Source organism: Tympanuchus pallidicinctus, unplaced genomic scaffold (genome assembly GCF_026119805.1).
Source record: "Tympanuchus pallidicinctus isolate F22 unplaced genomic scaffold, pur_lepc_1.0 scaffold1, whole genome shotgun sequence".
Taxonomy (NCBI): domain Eukaryota; kingdom Metazoa; phylum Chordata; class Aves; order Galliformes; family Phasianidae; genus Tympanuchus; species Tympanuchus pallidicinctus.
In genome coordinates this window covers 24,996,196-25,005,601 of record NW_026294618.1, presented here as the reverse complement: position 1 = coordinate 25,005,601, position 9,406 = coordinate 24,996,196, and the positions used below count along the sequence as shown (strand labels likewise).

Below are 9,406 nucleotides of genomic sequence, written 5' to 3'. Positions count from 1 at the left end.
CACTGTGCAACTTTCCTCTGGGATCTCAAACTCTCATACTGTGCTGCAAAACATCACATAAAAATATACCTATTTATTTTGTATATGTATGTATGGTATTTCAAAGAATCATACCACAGTAGCTGAAAGCTAGTGCATCTCTTTACCACTTGGTTAGTTAAACTTAGTTTACTGTTGAATTTTCCATTAAAGGATGCATTTTCAGACTTCTCAAAACATTATCAATTCCTAATAAAATCATGTAAATTTTTAGTTAATCTAAAGAGATACATCCATATTTGTGTGTATGTACATATGCATATAATCTTCATATATATTAACAGTGCTGCAATCAAAGTATGTCATTTAACAACAGCACTTTGTAATTGAATGTAGGCCACCACTGAAAAGTCTTTCATAGTATTGCCTTATTAAAATGCTGAGGAGAGTCTACTTGCTCATATGGATTGCCATTTTACCTATACTAATTTATTTCCTTTCCAACTAATTATTTCTTGCCTGCTGTGGGAGAATCATAAATACATAATAAATGCATCCTAGACACACTTGTTCCAACTACCTTTCTGTTCCTGAGCAGAACTGAGTAACGGTTTGCAGAACCCAAATGCAGAATTTAGGTTATTGAGATTTAGCCATACAGCCTAGATATCAGTTGGGGATAGGCACTTCTGTATATAATTCTGACTACATACGTAGTCAGTCAGTATTCATTCTGCATGTCAACTTCCACACCTCACATTTATCACATATTTAATCTCAACATAAAGTTGCAAGATTCAGGCTTTAACAATCCCCTTCCCTCAACTCTTTGCAGCATATTCTTTAGTTTGATTTCCTTTCCTAGTAAAAATTTCAAACAAGTTTAAAATTATCCAAATGTTTTAATAAAAATTGAATCTGCATTGTTGCTGCAAAACATTCATTTAACTGGTCTGAAATTATGCTGTTTGGGAAATAGAAAAATATGGTCCCAGGATATGGCAGTAAAGGAAGTGAAGAGAAGAGGAACTACCTACAGGTAGTTTCACTAAGCTATGTTAAGAATAACATAGATTCACTAATCTGTGTTATATTTCAGCAGTAGGAGAAAGAAGTGAAGATGATTGAGTAGGTGAGAGTGCTCAATTTACGTAAGCTCTTATTCACCACCTGAGAAAAGCTCAGCAAGGCATCGGTCAGGATGTCAGCTGCTGGATGAGGAATAATTAGTTGAAGGTGAATAAAACCATGGCTGAAAGGGAAGACACTTGGATGAGTTTGCAACTGCAGAGCAATTTTCTTTTGATTGAAGGCATGCAACAACCGTTGTTCAATTTAATCTGTAATTTAAGAGTGCTTTTTGATTTCTTTGCTGACATTAAGCTCTCATCATGACAACATCCATGGACAGCGTTTTCTGCCATCACATGCTGCACTGGTAATGATATTTCATCCTCGTAAATGTTATGTCCTTACTTTTTCTTTTTTGTTTGACTTATAAAACTTAAGTATACCTGAGATGCAACCTGCTACCACATGCAGGATCACAGGTAATACACAACATTGTTATGTGTCTCTTCCATATACACTCACATAGTCTTTATGTAGAATATCAAGTTAAATTCACAGCTTTTGGGTGCAGGCTCACTCTGTCAATTTTTAGGTATTCAGCTGTGCCCCAGAGTGTAGAAGTTAGTTCTCACTAGAACTAACTGGCCTTAGTGACAAGGGATAAACATCTCCAAAGATCAACTGAGATATATGTATTTATACAATATATTTATACAATATTTGAAAATTTATGTTGCAGTAGTGCTAGAGGTGGTACTAACCACAAGCTCAGTGAAACCTACTTTCTTATACGTCATTTAACCACATACTAGATCTAGTAGGGATGGGGTTCATTTTCTTTATAGTAACCTATAGGGTTGCAGTCTACAGTGCTTGCAGAGAATCAAAGCCTTATTTGCTTCTGACTCCACACTGAGTAATCTGGGGGTGGCCAAGAAGGTGGGATTTGGCCAGGACTGCTGACACAAACTGACCAAAGACATATTCCATATCTTAAGACTTAATACTCAGCAATCAAAACTGTGAGGCAGTTTATTATTTTTTTTTTTCCTCCACAGTAGACTTTGCTTGGAAAACTAGCTGACCATTGATCTGCCTATGGAAGGCGATTGGCAAGTCTCCACTCATGTTTGCCCTTCCAATTCTCTCCTCCATCCTAATGGAGGGGGGCAGGATGTACAAGGAATTAGGCATTTGTTGCTGACCAAAATCAGTTGACCACAAATAATCATTTGAATACTTCCTGGCCCAGTCTACCCTAGGTGAAAGGCAGTGCTAAAAATCTTGGAGATTTTTAAGGCAGAAAGAAAGGCATTGAGCAGTTGGAATGCATTCAGAGGAGGGCCACAAAAATGATCCAAGAGATGGAACACCTCTCCTACAAGGACAGGCTGAGAGAGTTGGGGCTGTTATCTTGAAGAAGAGAAGGCTCTGAGGTGACGTGATAGAAGTCTTTCAGTATCTGAGGGGGGCAGAAAGTGGGAATGGAACATACGCTTTAGCAGAGTCTGTTGCTAAAGGGCAAGGAGAAATGGGTTAAAACTAAAAGAGGAGAGATTTAGATTGGACAAAAGAAGTTTCCTGTACAATAAGGGTGGTGAGGCACTGGAACAGGTTGCCCAGAGTTTTGGTGGATATCCTGCCATTGGAGACATTCAAGATCAGATTACACAGTGCTCTGGGCATCCTGATTTTACTGTGGTGTCCCCCCTTATTGGAGTTGGACTAAGTGACTTTTAAGCATCCCTTCCAATGCAAACAATTCTATGACTCCATGAATAATGAAGTATGTTAGCAATACTAGATTTTTTTTTTAAAAAGTGGAAAACTCTGAGGCTTCTGAAACCTGGGAGATTTTAGGCAAACTTAATATACTACCTATGCCTGTGTTATATTTCTTGAAGAAAACAGTTTTTCTGTGTGGCACCTTATTCATTCAATTAGAGGCTAATATTTTAATTTAAATGATGTCTTCTATAGACTTATTAAAATATTTCTATACAAATATTTCATTGGTTGCATGTAATTCTTCACCATACAGCAACAGCAAGTTACAGCAAGTCCAGTTTATTCACCAACATTGCTGAATGAGCACATCATTAGGGGCTTACAACAGAGCTGCTTAGTGAAATCTTCAGTACTCCCTGGTAAATCACTGTTTCACAATGAAGTTACACAGTCAGCTGCATGATACTGGAAGCAAGTGCAAGGAGTCTCACAATGAAGCTACACCATTAGTTTCTATATATTGCACAGTAAATCAATGCAAATTTACAACAGAATTACACACTAAGAGTTCTGTATTATACACTAAATCATTGAGATTCACAATAAGGTTTACCTTTAAGCTTTCATGTGCTGTATCATAAATCACTAAGTGACAGTAAGGTCCAGCAAGCACCTTGCTTGATTTGGATTATTATTACTGTAGTGATATGTCTTTGACTGATGAATCTAGGTAAAATGGCAAATCCCATTCACTTTAAGGATGTATGTGGAATGTAGACATCTCGGCAGGTCCAGGCAAAGTTGTACTTCTTTTGGGATGCTCACAGTGCTGCTTAGAAACATGGTAGTTTTTCAACACACTAGGATATATTGACTAGAAACTCTGAATTTCAAGGAACAATGAAATGGTCTCTTTAACTTAGAATATTCTGCACATTGCCCCATCATGTTGACCACACCTCATACTGAGAATGAGCTCATCCTGGGGCTCTGTAGATTGCCTTGTTCATTGTAAATGTTCATTAAGTATAAATACAAGGTAGCTTTCAGCAGTCGGCTAGAGATATTTTGTCATAGAGTGAACTAATTGTTACACAGGAGCTAAATAGTATTTGCAAGAAAATCTATGGAAACTTCAATTGAAAACTCACTTTGATTTTGTTTAGACAAATGGTTTTAAATCATAGTCACTCATATTTCTTCATATAGTATATTCCATTGAAAGTTTGAGGCAATACTGTTGAGAATATATATTTCCAGAAGGATTTAAACTGTCCAATGCAGGGATGTTTCCAGTGTGTGAAGCTAGAAACAAAATAGGGAAATTCATGCAGATTACCAGGCATCAATAAAACCAGCAGAATGAGAAAGGAAAAACAGACAGTGGTCATGGGAAAGCAAAATAAAAGGAAGAAAGATCATCTGGCTTTTTCAGGCGAAAAGGTTCATTCTTCATGCAGCTGAACATCTGGCACATGACTAGCCAACAAAGAAATGGATGGGATGGATGCATCTCTAGAAGTTTTCAAACAGAAGTTACTTTGAAGTTGGCTTTGAGAACTTCATACTGTTGATTCATTTTCTGCAATCAGAGAATATTTTGAATTTTAAGTAGAATTCATCAACAGTGTCAAATGGTGTCCTTCCATTGAATGTCAGTTCTAGAAATCCCAGAAGGATCAATAGTTAATTCATCTAATCATTGATTTGTTTCGAGTTTCACTAGGCATAAGTGACTTAATCTGTCATTTTAAACAGTCTGACTCTAAGCCCCAGAAGAGACAATTTTTGTTACAGAATTGAAGAACCAATAAAGGCAAAAAAATGGAATGACATCTCGCAGATACTGGTTATTCATCTGCTCATCTGTTGCTGTAGTTGAGTCCTGCTGGAACTGAGAAACCCAAGACATCCTGCTAAGTCCCACTCATGTAGCTTTGTGGCTGTAACACTGCTTTCTTCCACTTGCCTCTACAATGGCTCCAGGCTATTACAGCGCAGCTTATAATTTGGCTGTTGCTGAAGATATATATTACAAAATGTAGGAGAGAAAAAAATGTGAGAAGTTATAGAATTAAGTGACTTAAGAAGGAAGAATTGTAAGAAAATAGGGAGCTAGAGGTATAAAAAGGTTTAGCAGCAGTGGTCTCTATGCCTATCTGACCATTCTCTTGTTGTTATTTGCATATTTGCATCATATGTCTGTATGAGGTACCTACATTTGGCTCTATGGAGAAGTATTTATGTATTGCATGCATGTTTTCTGCATGTGTGTGTGCCTCCTGGGAGTACTTGCAGAACCCCACCACTGATAGGATGTGGGGAACGGAACTGTGACAACTTCATTTCTATCAGGTGAAGCAGAATATAATTTTCCTATACCACTGTGCACATCATTTGGTTTAAAAAATGAGGTGAGAAGGATTCTTCTTACAGAATTACATAATCCCCTGCAGAGCAAAGAGACAACAATATTGCCTTCTACCAAGATACAAACGTACTCATAATGGTATTTCTTAAGATACAACAGGAATAAATGACTTACCTTTTCTGAAGTCTCCTAAGAGAGATTCTACTCCCTTAGCTGCTAACCCTTAAATTTGAAATTCAGACCCTTAAATGAGAGTGAGAAGAACCAACTGCTTCTAGTTGCCTGGGTTCACTTCTTGCACCTGTGTGCCCTGGGTTAGCCACATCTTCTCACCTGGTACTCAATCAATGGTTCAGGCTGCAAAAAAGCAATCCCAATACACCTCCTACTTTAAGAACAAAATAAATAAAATGAGCCTCCCTAAGCTTTCTCCTGTGTCAAGGAGCTGTCTAGATCAATCTATGCCTGTGGCAGAGGGGCAGTAGGCCTGTGGGCCCCTTAACCCCAAAAATGGAAAGGGGAAAAAGGAAACGGTAGAGAGATGGGAGCTGGGCTCAAAAAACAAAAACAAAAACACACAGGAAAACAGCAGCAACAATCTAAGGAGGAAAACCTATTTTACTAACTGTGATATCAGAATACAAGATAACACAATGTAATGCAATCTAATTGAAATTGAGGCTAATAAATCAAATAAAATAAGAGAGAGTTTTCTGAAACTGAGCAAACTTGAAGGCGTGCAGCTAGGAAGCACACCCACACACCCTCTGCCAGGAAGTGAGAGAGATGGAAGCTCCTGTCCATGAGCAAGATCCCGTGATGTATCTTCCTCTCTTTTGTGAACCAGGTATCTGGAAAGTTGCCAATCCACGGAACTGGAGCATTAACTCTATAATTACCTGTTGGTACCACATGGTGTCATGATGTGGAATACCAATAGCAAAATTACAAAACTGTGACATCCTCATACATCACGTGTTCTTTTAAAGACAAGGAATATGTAATAAATGTTCACGTAATTATCTAAGCAGCTCTGTGCAAACTGCCAACATGTGAACTTGCTTGTCTGGTACGTTTCAGAGTACAGCATATAATCTCTGTAGCAACAGGATGATTCCTAAAATCTCTTCTATGTTTCTTAAGTATGAGATCTAATGGAATAAAAATATAGTTTGGTATTTTGCTGTTTGTACTAGCCTGCTTATAGAGATAGAGGAAGAAGATACATTTGATGGCATTCACATGTTTACCTGGCTTAGTTTATTCAGTTGCTGTAATTATACCTCCAGAAGTCTTGAAAATAGAAGTTTTTATTGTAAGGATTCTTGAGTAATATAAGATTTTAATCTGAGGTTTGCCTTTTCCTTCTGACTTGCAAAAATATAGTGCTATCTTTTTAAAATTTTGTTTGTTTTCAGTGTTTTTTTCTTTTTTATTTCTTTTTTTTTTTTTTTTCTCCAGTAAGGCCAAATTATTCAAGTGAGCCCATTTGGAACAGCACCATAGAAATACTTTTTCCTATAGCAGTATTGAGATGTGGAGATAGGAACATGAAGAAATGGATGATTAAGCAGCATAGTACCCAAATGAAAACAATCATAAAATGTAATTGCCACCTGCTAAGAAAGGAAAGAATTTAAAGGCTGCTTCCCTTTTAAGTGATTTCCAGTTCTTTTGTTGTTTTTTTTTTTTTTCCTTGATCTTGATCTTGGAAAGAAGAGAAAATTATTATCTTGGCCTTCTGTCCATGTCTCACTCTGATCCAGGCATGCATATTTTCCCAAACAAGAATATCACGTTTTAATATTTATGTATTCTCTCATACTAATCAAAATCAGAACCGTTAATTATCATAATTACTGTTAATTACACTGTTAAAAGTTATGTAAAATTAAGGACTTTTAAAATATTCTCTTTTCATCATATTCTTCTGTCATTTTTTCTTTTAAATGCTGTTCTGCCAATTAAGAGCATAATAACAGAATGCAATTTTAAATCTTTGCTAAGGATTTTGAAAGAATTGCTGCCTAACAATTCCTTAATGCAGCAGGCAGGCAGAGATATTTTACAGTTCTGTCCAATGCAAACACTGTTTGTTTATTTATTTATTTATTTATTCATTCATTATAAAAGAGAATTTTCTCTATCCATTCTAATTTAGGCATTGCTTCCTTGTATTTAATTCTAACAAAAAAAAATTGAAGAGACACTATGGTTAAGAATTTTCATGCAAAGATTTTTGGGGAAAAAAAATTTGATTCTCATAGAAAGTGAATTTTACCTTTGAAGAGATATGTGGAATCTTATTTATTTAAGTGTGACGAGTCAAAACAACCACATTCAATTCCTTGTTATCTTCCAGCCTGTTTAACCTCTAGGGTTGCTCACTGTTTACATTAGCATTTTTAAAGATATAAGAAGATTTTTCAAAATCAGTACATCATTTTGCTGTGTAAATAACAACAGTGAAAATACTTATTAACTTTAAGAAGATATATTTCAGCTTATCTGATGTTTTAAACATTCTTCCTGATATAGTAGGCTATACTTTTGGCTGTTTGCATGTCAGATTTTGTGAAAATCCTCTCTGATCTCTGTAAGAGCTACTATTTTTTTCAGAACCTTTCATTTCAAAATCCTCTCCTGAATGCTATCATTTTACATAACTTTACCCAGCATCATTTCAAAATCCTCTCTTGAATGCTATCATTTTACATAACTTTACCCAGCATTGGGAAGCCTCCTTGGTGTTTGGAGGCTTGCCCATAATTTTACTTATTCCCAGTTTATGGGAGTTAAAATCCACCTTCTAAAGTGGTGCTGCTCTGCATTTGCATCTTGATGATAAAAGGCTCTGGGAAGACCAGATAGAGACCTTTTAGTATATATGAAAGGGAGGGGAGGAAGGGGGGGTGGGGGGGGGGGGGGGGGAAGGGCTGTAAAAAAGGAGGGGTCAAACTCTGTTACAGAGTCTGCTGTTAAAGTACAAGGGGAAATAGTTTCAAACTAAAAGGGGAGATTTATGTTGGACATACAAAGTTGTTTTTATAGTAAGGGTGGGGAGGCACTGAATCAGGTTGCCCAGGGTTGTGGTGAATATCCCATCATTGGAGACATTTAAGGTCAGGCTGGATGGTGCTCTGGGCAGTAAGGTCTCCCCTCAGCCTCCTTTTCCTCAGGAACTGCCCCAATTTCTTCAGTCTCTCCTCATAGGGCATATTCTCCAAGCCTTCACAAGACTTGTTGCCCTTCTTTGTTCCTGCTCCAGCACCTCAGTGTCCTTTCTGTACCGAGGTGCCCCAAACTGAACACAGTACTTGAGGTGAGGCCTCACCAGTGCCGAGTACAGGGGCAGGATGACTTCCCTAGTCTTGTTCACCACACCATTCCTGATACAACCCAGGATGCCATTGGCCTTCTTGGTGACTTGGGCACTCTACTGGCTCATATTCAGCCAACTGCCCATCAGTACACTGCTTGGCCCTGCTGAAACTCATGCAGTTTGCTTTGGCCCATTGATCCAGTCTATCCAGGTCACTCTGTAGTGCTCTTCTCCCCTCAGGCAGATCAACACTCCTTCCCAACTCAGTATTGTCTGCAAAGGAAATATACTCATTTCTAAACAAGCTCTTTGTCTACCTAAAGGATGTGAGAGACAGAGTATTTCTGGAGCTGTTCTATCATCTCTCTGTTATTGTAACTCATTGCACAAGTTTATGCATATCTGAGGTCTTCTAAATAATCTAATGAGATATTTACCACATGAGCTATTTTTGAAGGCCTGCAGGAAATCTACACTTACACTTACACAAGCTGCCAGCTTGTTTATTGGAGTGATAAATAAGCTTTTCTCTTCTGAGGACTCTTGTTTAACTCTGTACAATGTTTCAGTCTTTGTTTTGATCTGCAAATCCCTCTACAGTCAGAACTTTGTGCACTGCCACAGCATTGATCTGCAGAAACATTTTAACTACCTTTTCTCAACTTTCTCAGAGAAATGCCTTCAATCTAGAAAATGTTTGTTTGAGGAGCCATCAAATCCTTGATTTATTACAATTTCAGCTATGATTTGGTGCTGTAAAACTCTTGCAAGTATGACTGCAATGAGAACTGCTCAAATCTAAATAAACTATATATATATAATAAACAATCTCAGAAGAGAGATGTGAAGGGAAATGAAAGATCAGAGTCTTAACTGTCATTAGAAAAAGATTTATTGTACAGTTGAATCAAGAAACATTACTAAGTTCAATGCAG

The 9,406-nt window shown here is 37.3% G+C and overlaps 1 long non-coding RNA gene across 1 annotated transcript; it reads right to left on the bottom strand.

Annotated features, from left to right (window-relative positions):
- Window positions 1–3,276: 3,276 nt before the first annotated feature.
- Window positions 3,277–5,437, bottom strand: LOC128079346 (uncharacterized). The gene is made up of 2 exons (XR_008206078.1): window positions 5,324–5,437; window positions 3,277–4,360 (listed from the first exon to the last, which is right to left on the bottom strand). It is a non-coding gene; the product is annotated as an uncharacterized LOC128079346 (long non-coding RNA).
- Window positions 5,438–9,406: the final 3,969 nt, after the last annotated feature.